Below are 16,408 nucleotides of genomic sequence, written 5' to 3'. Positions count from 1 at the left end.
TCCAAATTAATGAATATTTAAAAAAAAAAGAAAAAAGAAAAAAAAAAGGCTCGTTTGTTTAATAGTCTCCATCGATTGATTCGCTGCTTTGATACCTCATTGCAATACAGCTTTCTATTCCAGTAGCATCTTTCTCTTTCTACTGATTGTTTTCCTCCTATCTCTAATCTTTGGTGTTTTTAATTGTAGGGACAATGCATATCCCGTCTTTGCGATAATAATATTTGGTTCCTTTAGCTTCATACACATCAAATAGCTTCACGCCTTGTCTGAAGCGTTTTCCATGAATACATTTCACTTTCATTGCCCGTCCCTACACTCAAAAACCTTTTTATAATTTTATAGCATTGCTTTCGGTTCTTCAAGTGTTCACACTTAACTGTTCAAAAAAAAAAATGTGGAGTATAAAAACTAAAGGTTTAATTAAGTCGTCCAATAAAATTAGTGCCTTAAATGAAAAGAAAAAGAAACGACAACAATAAAATAAAAGAAAAAAAAGAAAAGTAAAAAAGGAAAGCGTAGGAAAAAAAAGAGAAAAATGTGCGGAATTGCCGACTGCAACAAGGAAAAACGGAGTGGGGGGGGGGATATTAGAACGGGCGAGTTCAATTAAAGAGTGGAAGTAGGGGGTGCACAGGTTGCGTGTTTGTTTCGCTCGTTCACATTCAATGGCGGAATTTTAAGTATTGATGAACTTGTTTTCTTCCGTTTAGAGCTTAAAAACAAAAATACTAATATTTATTTCCATTAAGCATCGATATCTACTTATTCTTAGAAATACGACCACCTTGTAGCAATTTAAGTTTTTATTGGGAAAAAGTGTAAAACGAATTACCGGAAAAAAAAATCTCGTCTACGAGCAGAAAGGGGTAAGTTATTATTGTTGTTGTTTTCAACGAAACCTAGTAGTTTGTTTTGAAATTCTTCTACCGAAAAAAAAAAATGTTTGCACTTCTATTTTATAAAGCCAATTTGATTTTAGGAAGTGATTTGTAATTTGTATTGTATAGTTTGAGATATATATAGCTTTTGCATCAACAACTCGAGGTTTCGAAATTTGCGACATCCTCAGAGCTGAACCGTTCGGTGTGTGTGTATATATATATATATATATGTGTGTGTGTCACTTATCTAAGTTTAGTAGGAGAGAACTCCAGTGGAGTAACTGGAGTGCTCGATCATTTAGGAAATTTCATAAGAGCGCGTAATTTATTTATATTCTTTAACGCATAAATAAAAAAAATACAATCGCACGCCACGCATATAAATAAAGATTCGTTGCTGAGAAATAAATATTATCAATAGGAAAAAAAGAGTGCTCAATTGTAGCACAAGAGCAATATATATATATATATATATATATATATATATATATATATAGTGGACTATAAGAATCTTGCCCCCTTCTATTTTTTTTTCGTCTTTTTAAAAAAATTTTTCAGCTGATTATTATCGAATGAACACAGATAATAAAAAACAATGAAAAAAAAGTCAATATTTGTTGGGGGTGCTCAGTTTCTAATGCAACGTTCTAGTAAATCGATCATCCATTTTAGAACCACTCGACATTTTAGGCCAAATTCTGCGAATTTAGCTTTTTTTTAAAGCAGTTTAACATTTTTCGAATTTCGCTTTTGAAAATAATCTCCGTAAAAAAAAAAAAAAAAAAAAGGCCAAACTGTTTAAAAAAAGGCTAAATTCGCGAAATTGGCCTAAAAACGTTGAGTGGTTCCAAAGATGTGATCGACTGATCGAGTTACTAAAACGTTTCATTAGAAACTGCACCCCCTACAAATATGTGAATATTGATTTTTTTTTTTTTTTTTTTATAATCTGGAAGAATAATGTCGATTTGATAATAAGCCGCTGCAAAAAAATTGAAAAAAAAAACGACGAAAAAAAAACAACAAAAAAACAAAAGAGAGGAGGGGAACAAGCTCTTTCTGCAGGGATCAGGGTTTTTGATAATATATATGGAATTCTCTTCAGCCTATATTTATATCTGTTCTCGCCGTAAACTGTCCGAGCCGAGCGAGCACCTTGCTTACATAATATGCAAATCTTAATATACAAATATAAAGAACATATCAGAATGCAAGTGAATATTTTTTATTTAAATATAAACATAGAATTCGACATTTAATAATAAATATAAGTACGCTCAAGGATGCAATATTGCAGTACTGTTGCGTGTGTTGCCACATCTGAGCAGGAGCTGCTAAAAGCACCTTATCTGCCTTGACAGAGTTCAAAATAGGCTTCGTAGCCTAGTAGGGAATGCCCTTAAAAGAAACATTGCGAGCATTTATGTGCTCTATCGTTATTTTCATGGCAAGTGCTCGTCTGAGCTCTAATCTATGGTCCACCCTCCACCCCTGCCAAAGTTCCACGAAAAGCATTCGTCTTGCTGAAACTCCTATCAATAATTTCTCCCACTCTTTATCTGTGCCTAAACCTAAACGTGGTTTCCATGATCAAAGTTTCTTTCTTAGAACTCTGCACGCCTGTGAAAATCTCTTCCGTTTGCCTGCTTTTTAGTTGAGTATAATATGGTCGTCTTCAAGTCTAACGTAAACAAGTTCTTGATGATCCGTCCTCGTATGTAATCCAATTTACCAAATTTCCACTACTAACGATTACTACGATATTTTCACATTAACTACCATGGATTCATTAATCCTTATCTTCGAGTGGCTCCCGAGCCTTGATATAAGGTGACTAACTTCTTTGTAAAAAAAAAAAAAAAAAAAAAAAAAAAAAAAATTAAATATTCGGCTAAGAATTTCTACCTAAATAAAATAAGGTTTCTACCTAAATAAAAATAAAAAAAATCTAGGTTAATCACGTCGTTTCTTGACGTATGTAAGTTCATCTGAAAGATGATACGCACTCAAAAATTGTATACTAGGTACCCCCAACGCGCGCCACAGTTTTAACCCCCCTATATGTAACACGATGTAATTGTAATTTATTTAATGTTATCATTCTAACTTTTTTACCATTTAAAAGAAAAAGCTTCAAATAAACTGCTAATATTTTTTAACATTTACATTATCGACGCTTTAAAACAGTGTTCCTATGTAGTGACGTTTTTTTTAGCCGTCGTTCACACACCCATGTTTTAAAAATCTAGTAAAAATCAAATAATCATATTTTCCTGAAATTTTCGATATTTATTCATTATTAGAAAACTTGCATATTAAAAGTAGGTTTCGTTAAATATATTAGAGGAAATATATTTGTTATCCGTTCTGCCGTTCTATCCTGACCCTACATTTCATGGTCCGAAAACTAAACAAAATAAATGTGGGTTAATAAACGTTTCAACATTTTTTTAAAGCTGAAAAGATCAAATAATTAAAAAAATAGTAATATATAAAATCCTGTTATTTATTTCACTTACCTCAAAGTTGTAAATAAAATTGGACATAAATTTAATATTATGTTAAAAAAAAAAAACACTTGATAATTTTTTCTCGGTAATATAATTATTCGAATTACACAAAAAAAAAAACAACTCTAAAAAATAATTATTTTTAAAAAGCTTTAAATGATATTAAATTCAAATATTACGCGATATAAAGTATAGATTTTTTTAATAACAGGTTTCCAATAATAAAAAAATATATTCATATAGAAGAATATAAGACTATTGAGATAATAAAAATTGTAAATCCAAAATCGACCTTAAAAAAAATCGTTTGGATTTCATTTAAATTGATAGAGGGTGGTCCTTATGCTTGACGCTTTTTTTTTTTTCAAAAATGTACGGAGGCTTGTAAGGAACATTATTTTTAAATACATGTTTCGACAGAAGACGTTAAAAGTAATTTTATTTTATTAACTCTAGTCTGTAGTTCGTTAATAAAAATGTATTTGTTTTACAAAAGGTAAGTTTTATATTATTTTTTATCCATAGCAAAAAAACAAAAACAAAAAAAACGTTACTCCATTAAAAATTATAACGCGAACGCTTATCCATAGAAATTAACACAAACACACGAAATGATGACGTCATTATTAATGTGTACTATTGACGTTTTACACATCGCTATGGAGGTACCTATTGTATACATTTTTTTTATTTTATTTTTTTAGATTGACATGCTAAAAGTATTGGCTTTAAAATCTAGATTTCTGAGGATAAAATGAAAATTTGGTACTCGTTCAGTTTACGGACCGTGCTGAAATTAATAACGTTATTATTTAGATAGAAAGCCATTTTTCACATGAGGAGGAGGGGGGGTAATTATTCTGTACTCCAAACAATTTAATAAACAAAGAATACAGTAAAAATTGAATTTAACTTGAAAATTCCATCTAAAAAAAAAAAAAAAATAGCACGGTCCGTAAACTGAGGAGCACCAAAAATTAAATGTGGGCGCGGAAACAAAATGGCGACCTCTGAAAGCCATTATAGAATACATTGGATAATAAGGGTCTTAATATCATAAAAACTACTTGTCGGCGACAATATTAAATGTGATAACTGCTCAGAACAGACCCGAATACATATAAAGATCAATGTTTTTAAGATATGTCTTTAGTTGGTACTCTCGTGCACATTGACCTTATGATTTTTTACTAGCAGAGAGACCTGATGTTGCCTGGGATTGAATGAGGATCAACGAATGTTCACACTTTAATATTTTTATTATCACAATCGGTGAAATCGCCCATTGTTCAATCAAATCGATTAATTGCTTACTCTGGTTGAGGACCCATCACTTGCACTGAGAGGAAGCCTCGCCTCACATGCCTCCCCGCAATGACAGTCTACAATTAGTCTACATTGCACTGTAGAGAACCTACTGTTGATTTGATAAAATTATTTTCATATATAGTGGCTTGAATTAAAGTTTAAAATGGAAAAGTCTAGTATCATGGTTTAGTTGTGCTCTAAACAGAAACAGTCATTTCCAACGTGCACCTCACCTGTCATGTCAAAGAACCTACTGTTGATTTTTATATACCCGGCCTTTTTGCTTGTGTGGTAATAAAACTTCTTGAATGCACTTGTGATGTTAGGCTGTATAATGTATTAACTTTGATACAAAATCGCCTGTTCTTTCTTTCATGAGATTATTATGATTAACAGGGTAATAGTCCTTCCTTGACTGAGGCAATTTCAAGGATTTAGTAGAATAACGATTATCGCCACAAAGTTAAAAGGTTCAATTATAGTTCATGCCAGAAATTAAGCTGAAACAGTACTTTCTTCTTTCAGATTCCCAACTGGGTATTAATTTAAGCTAGAAGCATGAGTTTCCATGAATGCTGTCTGTGATAAAAAGGCGGGAAAATTCGCTTTGATTTGCATGTTCAGGACAATTGGTTGGCAAGAACAAAAAATCTTCGTTGGGCGACGGGCTTATGTGCCAATGAAGGCATCTGGTTCTCAAAATGATGACTGTTGATTCTTGCCAACCAATTGTCCGAAACATTAGTATGTTCAGTGTAGCGTCTGTAGCGACTATGTAATATTTGTCTATATACACAGGGTGTCCACAAAGTCTGGCTACATTATGTAGCCAGACTTTGTGGGCACCGTGTATTATATATATATATGGTAGCCAGACTTTGTGGGCACTCTGTATGTATGTATGTATATATATATATATATAGATATATATAGATATATATATATATATAATAAATTTTTAACTGAACTTTGCTTTTTAAAGTCTTAGACATTTATTCCAAGATTTAGATGATGCCATTTTGAATTGTTTTTGTTAAATTATTTTTTTTAACAGCTTTAGTTTTTATTTTAAACACATTAAAACAAAATCGATAAAAATAGGGTTCTTGTGCAGTTTAATCAATACATTAAAAAAAATGAAAATATCGAAAAAAAGGTTATATTCTATGTATCTTTTGAACTGAAGATCTCCGAAAAAACATTTCACTTAATTTGATCGAATAGGCTTTTTTTTACAGCTGAAAACACGTTTTTTATGACAGCACGTTAAAGGCAGACATCTTCGCTTTTTTTTTTTTTTTTTTTTTTTTTTTTTTTTTTTTTTTTTTTACATTTTTGTTTGAATTTTAGAAACGCTACGGGAAGATAACTCCAGTTAAAGCGCCGACACTCCCTCCCCATCTTTAATACTAGCTTTTCTTCCTAAAAATCGAACCTTTTGCTCGGTATCATAACAAATGTTTTTTTTTTTCGCTGTAAAACAAAAACTACTTGATGAAATTAAGTGTAATTTTTTTTTTTTTCGGAGAACTTCATTCCATAACGGATACGTACACTTTAAACTTTTTTTCGATATTTTCATTTTTTTATGTCTTCATTAAACTGTACAAGTACCAAAAAGAGTTGATTCTTGTTCAAACCTCTTCATATATGTATGTGTGTACTGTATATATATATATAAGAAAAATCTGGATGATGTATGTATTATCAAGTAGTTTTATTTTTAAGTAAGAAAATCAAATTTTATGAGTGCTTGTCTTGACCACCATTTTGAAAACAATCTAAATAAAAATAAAGGGAGGATAACTCGACATAATTAAAATTTACGACATCCATGTTCCTACGAATTCCCATTAATTGCTTAAAAAATGATTTTCTTTATAAAAATAAAACTACATGATTTTTGGAATGTAATATTTTCATTCTATGACGAGTACGTAAATTATAAATTTTTTTCTGTATTTTTAAAAAATTAGGTTGAACGCTCGACTTGCACCACAAAACAAACAAATGGCTGCCAGCGATTAAAAAAACAACAACAAACAAACAAAAAACTGAATGAAAAGTTAAATTTTTAACACGAACTTTTTAGACATTTGTTCTAAAAATATTATTTAAGAACTAATCATATTTCAAAATTTTTAGAGGAAGGTTGATAATTTCGATTACTTGTATAATTCTGACTACTGTTCTCATCTTCGTTGGTATTTTCATAGCATTTCCGCCTTCTCAGATGTATCTTTTTAAACTCATCAACCTACTTTTTTGGTCCCCCGAAAAAAGGAGGGTGGACCTGTTAACTCACCCTTGTCCGTTCGTCTGTCTGCACTTTTCTCAATAACTACTTGGAATTTTTGGAAATTTTGCACAAACATTAAACATTATGAGCAAAAAAGTAACAGAAAGGATTTTCCGGAAAAACTCTGGTTGCCCCCCCCCCCCCCTAGGGGTGCCTTCCCGGTTAAAATGGCATAAAATTGACATTTTATGCTTATTAACAAAAAATTGATGTCTTGGGTTTTTATAAAACTTTTTGAAAAGTTGTAACTAACTGATTTCTATATAATTTTGTTTGTCTATATTTCACGATAGCTCTTGATTGTCCCCCAGAGGCTCTTTTAGGGCTAATAAAAACACTCCATTTTTTTTGGACTATTTTACCATATTTGTCCAAAAATTTTTTTCGTGGTGCTGAACTCAAACACGGGGGACCATGCATACTTCACTTGTTTTATGTCAAACTCTGGAACCCATACAGGTTTTTTAACTGAGCATTTTATTTAATCAGCAGGGATACATTGTTCTTGTCCTGTCAGCCATTACTGGGTAGAAGTATATCAATTGTCTGTTATTCTTAGTTTTTATCGCCTGTATTGATGATGGAACCTTCAAGTTGGCTGAAGACAGCCAACTGATTGTGAACCAATGCTTTTAACCGTTATGCCACATGTCCATGTAGATCTTAAGAAAGTAGATTTCATTGGCTAAAACGTTGAGAATATAGCCAAAGTATAGTAGTCCGAATAATTTCGATAATACAAAGGAAAATGTATGTGAAGTATGTGAGCTCTTCAATAATTTCAATTGTATAATTAAGCAAAAAAAAATAAAATTAAAAAAAAAAAATGATATACATACAGCCACACCCAGTTATACCGTGTGAAACGATAAAATTGTCGCCTTAAAGAAAACAACACTACAGTTTTATTTTAAAACTTTTATCGAAAAAATTAATTCAGGTGACTTGATTATGTAGTAGAGCTGACATCTTCAATGTAGCCACCTTCAGCCTCAATCACTGCCTCGATACAAGTCCAGAACTGGGTCATGCCTTTTCACAAGCACTGGCAGGAGCTCAGTGAATACTCCGCAGATGGTGGTGATCAGGTTGGCTTTGGTGTTGTGGGAAGTCATGTTGGTGATGTTCTTGGCATATTACCAAACAAGTTAATTCAGCAGGTTCAGGTCGGTGAGATGAGAGGATCCAGTGAGAGAATCGTACAAAGTCTTAGCACTCTTTCTGAAGTCTCTTTGTACTTGTAGGCCAGTGTCGAGTCCTACTGCCATACCCAGGGTTTGCCAGCGGCCACCTGATTGTACGAGGGGATCACCACACTCTTCAGCACCTTCAGGTACACTTTGGTGTTGACTTTCAAGCCGACTTCGAAGATGTGAGGTGGCATGATGTGGCCCTCACTTGAAACCACACCAAAGACCATAACCATGGCTGGAAACTTCGTTGAGCTGTGCCCTCAAGCATTGAACCGTTCAGATTAGAATTTTGAGGATGCTGGCAATGGTTCTGTTGACATAATTTGGATCGGTAGATAGCATGAGTTGTACAGCGGCGCATCTCGCTCGTTAAACATTGTCACTTTGAAACATGATAGAAAGCTCCTACTGCTCTTGGCATTTGTACACAACGGGCCAACTAATAGATGGTCTGCAACAAAAAAAAGAAAACCGGTTTTCATCAAACAGAAATGGAATTATGTTGTCTTTTCTAAAGTGACAATTTTATTGTTCCACCCTGTAAATGAACCCATGATTTTAAATTTCACTTAGTTATTCTTATTTACTTGCCTTCCCACGAGGGCAGAGTTTGACATAAGATCAGTTCTTAATGTGGGAGAGGGGGAGACAAATCCAGCTCCCCGAAAGAAGTACTCTGGATTGAAACAAAAAAAATAAAAGTGCATCAGTCTAGAAGAATTTCTGCTTCACTGAGTGAGGAAAGAAAAGATGAAGTGTAGTATAACAACCGATACTACACTTTGCTCCCACTAAAAAGATTATTCTTACTCATATGTTAATCTGATCATAGCCGAAGAATTATCACACAAATAAGTCTGATAATGACTTTGTTATTGTCGGACTGAGGTGTGGTTGGTTCTGTCCAGGCTAAAGAGACCCAACTTCCCAAGCTTTATCTTCTCGCGTTTTGAGAAGGGGTTAGTTTATTGTTAATTGTCTGAGGCGTCCCTACTGCTGCTCAGGCAATTTTTTTTTTTTTTTTTTTTTTTTTTTGTGGGTTAGAATGTACCTATCTTAGTGCCCTTGCTTCTCAAAACCACACCTGAACTTGTTTCTAGCTTCCTAGCAAAGGAGCTAACTAATATGTCGGTCATGGTTTGCTGCAGATATATGTCATAAAGCAAATTACAGAATTCAGAAATTTGATAGCTTTTAGATAGAATAAAAAAATAAATAATAGCATGTTAAAAAAAAACTGGCTTTATTAGTAACATGTTTGAAGGTGCAAATTTTATACTTATCAAGAGTGTATCATCAGCCCATCAGATTGTAGGCCGTTGTAGCTTCTCCTGGTTCTGCTCTGTCAAGCTGAGATATTGTCCTAGATTGTCTTCTATTTGAGAAGGGATTGGTTTTATGGTCAATAAGTTGAAGCTTAAATTGGCCTACCAGTCAAGGATACCTCCTCGACAATCAGTCCGACACAGGGTGGCTCATTGTGGCATCTTCTGGTTCTGCTCTGTCAGACTGAGGCATAGTTCTGTGCAGTTCTAGGAGGTCCACTCTCCCAAGCTTTGCGTTTTGAGAGATGGTTAGTTTATTTTTTATTTTTATTTTTTTAATCATGTTTATCCCAAACAAGGCATATTACCACTTGGATGTAAGGGGCTACTATTTGGGACCATGTTTAGATGAGCAAGATGTTGGTTTACATTACATTTAAACTTCTGCATATCAGTACAGTTAGGGAAGCAAGTAGCAGGAAGGAAATTCCAAAGTCTAGCTGTCTGAGGGAAGAAACTATTATAGTAGAAGGCTTCCCAGCATTTAGGGACTTCTCCAGTGAAGGGGTGTGATTTTGTTGCTTAGTGGATTTGTCGGGGGTATGTACGTTGAAGGGGAACGAGTGTAATAAGTTCGTCAGAGCACATTCCATTAAAATACTCGTAAAGCAGGCATAGAGATCCAACATTGTGGTGATGGGACAGCAGTTGGAGCTTAGTTGACAGTGCAGGACCTATTCGATTGAAGATTCTTTTTGGACCCTATTCAAGAGGGTGACCAGCAGTAGATACACTAGCCCATATGTGGCAACAATACTCCATGCTTAAGCTAATGGTGGCTTTGGAGAGGTACAGGATACTCTTAGGTGTGAGTAATCTTCTAGTATGATAGAGGGAACCCACCTTCTTTGCAGCAGCCTTTGCAATATCTTCAATGTATTTATTCCAGTTTATATTGCCTGTGAATGTTAGGCCAAGGAGGTGAAAGGAGGACCTTTCAGGTAGGTTGTTATTTGTCATGGCTATTGGTGATTGGGAAGGCTTCGAATTGTTAAAGGAGAGCAGATTAATTTTAGTAGTGTTAAATGTTACCATTCATTTACGGCCATATTTCACTATGGTCTGGAGTTTGTTTTTTAAGGATTGTGACATTGACTTAGATTTGTGTATATCTGTTATTTTTCCTCAGGCCTGTTATAGAGCATTGTATCATCAGCAAATATACCGATCTTGGACACAATGGTATTAGGAGGTCGTTAATGAATATCAGAAATAATAGTGGTCCAAGGATCGAACCCCGACGCATTCCTGCATTAATGTCATACTTTTAGGATGTACGTCTATGTTACGGATTTGTTCGTAGTCTAGGGGTAACGGAACACCACAAACATACCAATGAAAAATAAGAGTAAAAAAAAAACTTGAAAAGAAAAACAAATTTTTATTAACAAAGAAAAAGAGAAACAAAATCAAAAATAGTAAAGGAAAGGAATGTCTAATAAGCTGATTATAATCGATAGTGTAAGGGAAATAATTCTGTTTTCTAGTTATTTCCCTTTTAATAGAAGTAAATGTTTTTATAGTAATGTTTGTTTTTATCTGTTAGACATAAATGCTTTTTGGTCAAATATAATTCAGAAAAATCTATATTTACCAGTTTGTTGGTGAAAGAGATTTTTCTCTGTATCTTGTTTGGTTCATCTGCTATTTTAACGACTCAAGTTTTCTTGTGTTTTCCTTCAGTCGGAGTTATAATAGGTGGTCGCCTCTCATTGCATCCCAACATCATTTTATAACTGAGTTATAAATAACGCTTGTTCACTATTTATAGTGATCGCTAGAGAAGGTTCGGGAACAAACAATTTAGAATGTTTTTTGTTCCATATTTTGAAAATTTCCAGAGACGTTAATTTAAACGTTTTATTATTCAAATTCTTAAGTAATACTTTTCATATTATTTTATATAATCTTTTATTGCTATTTCCTTTTAATTAAGTAATTTATTATTTTTATTATTATTATATAATATTTTAAGTATATTTTTATTTTGTTATAATTTATAATAATATTAATAATTATTTTTATTATATGCTATTATTTGGATAATTAATATTATCTCTTGTGTAATAAATCATAATTTCTTCATGTCATAAGAGGAAAATATCATCCCATGACAGTCTATCAATGACAACCTGAATTGCCCTCTTGTCTAAGAAGGATCTAATTATATTTAGTATTTCTTCAGTTATACCATAGGATTTAATTGTCATTAGGAGCCCTTCATGCCTTATCCAGTGCATGGTGTATACATTTAGAGATGGCTGTTAAAATTTCTGCAGTGAAACGATATTGCCTAAATTCATACTGCTGGTCAGAGAGATTAGCTTTTGCAAGGTGGTGGACTAGTGCTTGATTGATTAATGTTGCAAAGATTTTAGCGAAAAGTGGGAGGAGACTGATAGGGTGATAATTGAGAGGGTCAGTCCTTCCACCAGAATTCTTGTACACTGGTACCACAAAGGCCATCTTCTGCTATTAGGGAAGCAAAAATTAGCAAGGCATTTATTATAGAGTTTGGAAAGTATGGGGGCTAGCTCAGCTGATCATTTCTTAATTAGCATAGCAGGAATAAGATCAGGCCCACACGCTTTGGAGGTGTCTAAGTTATGATATTGTTGACATGAGAAAGGATGATTTTCAGATCAAGTGTGGTTTTAGTTTGTATAGGGAAATTTGGGAGGGAGTTGTTTGTTGGCTGTAGGGTGGAGTTGGAGGCAAATTGCCTAGCAAGCAGTTCCGCCTTCTTGATTGCCATGCATGCGATTTCCTGGTCATTGAAGGAATCATTGATTTTCCTTTATTTACTACATTATTATAAATTTTCCAGGAATCATGGATTCCTATCTTCTACAATTATATGCATTTTCTGTTTATTTCAACATGCCCTTTTTGGCTCTGGCTATTTCTCTCTTTCAACGATTTCTCGCATCTATAAATTTTTGCCTATTAGTACTTGAGTTCTGATGTACCAACCAGTGGGATGCATGCTGTAGTGAACCATTGGGGAGAGTGGGGCTTGCTATAATACTTCCGTGTGGAAACCTATGCTTCAATGCCCGCTTTGCACCATTCGGTTGTCTCATTGGCACACTGTTCAGCAGGAAGAAAAAAGCTATTGGTCCATGGGGCATCTCTGATGTGTTCCCAGTCAGCCCTTTTTGCAGTATCTTGTAGTTTTGAGTAACGACTCCTCACCTTGGGGTTGGGATTTAAGTGTGATGTCTACTGATACCACTTGGTGGTCTGCGTTTCCAAGTGTACTGTGGGCATTAGTCACACAATCCTCTGCTACTGTGGTAAAGAATAGGTCTAGAAGTGAAGCTTCCTGATGTTCACAATCTGGGAGGTAGGTCTTGAACATGACCATCTGTGTAAGGAAATGGGCTGTAGAGAAGCTATCAGTACAGCGTCCAGCTGCATCTGCGCAACTTGAGAAACCAAGCTAATTTTTATGGTGGACATTAATGTCATTAAACACATGTACTTGGGTATTAGGAGAGTAGAGAAAATATAAGTGATTAATGCAGTGTTGAAAGGCTAGTCGAAAGCATATGAAGGACATTGCTCTCTAGTCAAGGGGAGGGTGCTATAAATATAGACTCCATGTGTATATCTATCAAAGTCCGTACAGTAGAGAGGGAGGTATCCTGTCATGTTATAGTAGTTAAAGAGGATTGAGAACTGAAGGTTAACTTCACTAATTTCACTAGTTTACAGCTAATTGCCTGAGGCTCCCTCTCCAGAGATTTCCGAAGCTCAGCCATTATTTTGATGCTTGTCTAGCTTTGCCCCATTATTAAAAAAATAAAAATAAAGAAAACTGTACATATCAACTTGCCTGTGACTGAAACACCAAATATTATGTAAATCGATCAAGTAGTTTTATTTTTAAATAAGAAAATCAAATTTTATAGTGAAATTACAGAAGACAATCTTGAGATGTCTTTTTGGTAACAGTAGCGGAAGAAAGGAGATAACTTCAAATAATTTAAATTGGCATAATTTTAAAAAAGCCTTTCTTAACATTGGGTGGATAGAGGCATTGGAAAAACTCAAATTCAATCATTTTTTTTAATTATTTTATTAAGTATAAATTATTGAAAACAGTTTTTGCAATCTTTTTTATTATTAAGAAGGATTAATGATGCAAACTTTGATAATCATCTACAAGAATTCCTGTACCTGTGGAGAATGAAGGCCAAATACTTTGAGAATATTATGTATTGTATAGGTTTTTTTGTTTTTTTTTTATGATTGAAATTTTGTTGTTTTGATTTCAATAATTTTATTTTTTATACTTTCATAAACATATATTTACAATATAAATTCATTCTTAAAATTTTATTCTTAATTATTAAAATTTAAAAAAAAAAACAACTTTCATTTTTATAATTTTGTAAGCATATATTTAAATAAAATAAAAATTAAAAAGTGCAGATAAAAACTAATTGTGTTATTTTTATCTATACATTAATACAACAGTGTGTGTTATTTTCTGTGTCACACTTACATCCGGGTCGTTTAATTGTTATGTACCTCCATTTCTTGTCATAAATAATTTTACCAAGAATTCTTCATAAGTTTTGGTTTCGGTTCCGATTATAGCTGATGGCACTCCGGTAATCTTTTTTTTCTTTTTTTTTTTTCTTTTTTTTTTTTTATAAAGCATTTTATTAAGAATTCTTCCGAAATTTTGGTTTCAGTTTCGATTATGGCTGAAGGAACTCAAGTTATATATTTTTCATAAGTTTTTATTTCGGTTTTGATTCAAGCTAATGCACCCAAGTCATATGGATATATTTTCTTGATTTTTGAAATCACAACTTTATAAAATATAAAAATCGATAGAACATTAACTCTATAATAATATATATGAAATCTGCAAGAATTAAAATATATCTGAGCGTACTTTACGACCGGGCTTTGCCGGGCGTTCGTGCTTAGATAAATACTTTTGCAGTTTTAATAAAAAAGCTACAATAATATCAGAGTGTCTTTATTTACACTGAACATCTACAGAATGCCAACATCAATATATTACATATGAATGAGTCCTCCATGGAATTTCCACAGGTCCCACTAATCTATATAAATTTTGTTAATTTTTATTATATATCTTATTTCAATAATGTCCTTTTTTTATATTTTATTTCAATAAATCAGTTTACAATAGAAATATTGAAGAACAAAAAAGCGAAGGAACTGATCTGCCCTGTCACCGCTTCTGGTAACACTCCGCAGAAAAATGAGAAATATGTTGGCTGACTATAATCATTTTTTTTTTAATTGTCATTTTTGCAACAAATTATTTTTTTATAAATAAGATTTTCCAAATTAAATTTCATTATTAGCGTCACTTAGTATTTAGATAATAATTGTTTTTTTTTTTTTTTTTTTTTTTTTTTTTTTTAAATCTTATTTTCACCCCCTAAATAAATAAGTGCCAGTAAGGGGCTGCTATTTGGGACCAAATTTTCAGGGATACCATTGAGGGAGTTGGGCAGCGAGATGTCTATTCACATTATACTTGAACTTCTGCATGTCAGTACAGTCAGGGAAGCAGGTACCCGGGAGGGAATTCCAAAGCAGGGTTTTACATCAAGATGTACTCCCTAACGGTAACCTGTTACAGATCAGTGGTCTGTGTGTTTTAATCAAGACGCAATGTTCAAGTGAGTTACCAACTAAGGTCAACAGTCCTAATTCAACTGAATTGGTCAGTTTGGTTTTTGGCTATTTAACACTTACCTATGCAGATTCGTTTATTACAGGAATCTGGTGTATTTCATGGAGGCATATCTGCCTATGGCAAGTCCGACGCCACCCTCTAGACTGAAATGCTAGTTATAGGAATGAATGTTGGTGTGAATTACAAGATTACAATTTATGTGTAGAAAAGAATGTGGGCTGCATGTTAGCCATGGCTGTACAAAGTCAATCTCTCCAAAATTGACCCAGAACAGTCATAGTGAAACTTGTAGCAGGGTTTTACAGCTGGATGGCCTTCTTAATGCCAACCTGTTACAGATCAGGGTTCTGTGTATTTTATCAAAACACAAGGTCTAAGTGAGTTACCAGCCAACAGTATAAGTATGGCTATGTAGCATAGCTCCTTATTTCTTTTACTACTGAGATTCTAATCATAAATGTCTATAATGTACTTCAAATAGTTATGCATGACATTGCTTCTTAGGAGTATGTGTCATGTAAACTATTATTTAACAGTAGGTATTAGGCATCAATCAATAAATATTCCTAAAATTATCAGTCTTTTTGGAGTATTTTAAAGGGCATAATATAAATGTGTAAATACCCCCCCCCCCCAACAAACCTGACAAGCAGCAAAATCACTCGTCTTTGCTGCAGAGGTGCCCATATATAAGGCTTTCTACTCTTAATAGCTTCTTTCCTCGGACCATTTGCCTTTAGAATTCTCTCTCTGCTCCTTGTTTCTATCTACTGTACAAGCATGCAGAAGTGTAAATGTAATGCAAACAATCGTTTTGCCACACAGTTCCCCACTTAGGCGACCTTTAAAAATCTGACCCTTATTGGATAGCGACATCTCTCTAATTGGTGATGGTAGCAGTCGCAGAGATGTTGATTTGTGTTTTTTTTTTTTTTTTTTTTTTTTTTTCTTAGGCTGGAATAATGGAAATAATTAAAAGAGCAACGAATGACTCCATTATCTTCTCTGGGATTTAATTTACTTTTTTTACATCTCGATAAACTGCCTTTTATTTCTCAATCCCTGTAGGGTGATGGGTGCCTCAAAAATAGCGTTGGTTCACTTCCACACTTAACTCCTAAGAGAAAGAAGTTTTTCTTTCTATGATGCAACTTCTTGTGCATGCCAACCTTACTTCTAGCTTGACCTTGAATAGCAAAT

General features: G+C 33.5%; 1 protein-coding gene across 1 annotated transcript in view; it reads left to right on the top strand.

The window, feature by feature from the left end:
• Nucleotides 1–592: 592 nt before the first annotated feature.
• The window catches only part of LOC145286193 (uncharacterized), a 60,833-nt gene continuing 45,017 nt past the window's right edge, over nt 593–16,408 (top strand). Inside the window, exon 1 of the mRNA XM_080134989.1 lies at nt 593–869. The gene's annotated coding sequence lies outside the window, so the exon portion shown is untranslated. The remainder of the gene's footprint in view (nt 870–16,408) is intronic.

The sequence above is a fragment of the Euprymna scolopes genome, chromosome 10, assembly GCF_053919585.1.
Source record: "Euprymna scolopes isolate OS-2025 chromosome 10, ASM5391958v1, whole genome shotgun sequence".
Classification (NCBI taxonomy): Eukaryota; Metazoa; Mollusca; class Cephalopoda; order Sepiida; family Sepiolidae; genus Euprymna; species Euprymna scolopes.
The sequence above is the reverse complement of the archived record's forward strand: the minus strand, read 5'-3'. Positions and strand labels throughout refer to the sequence as shown.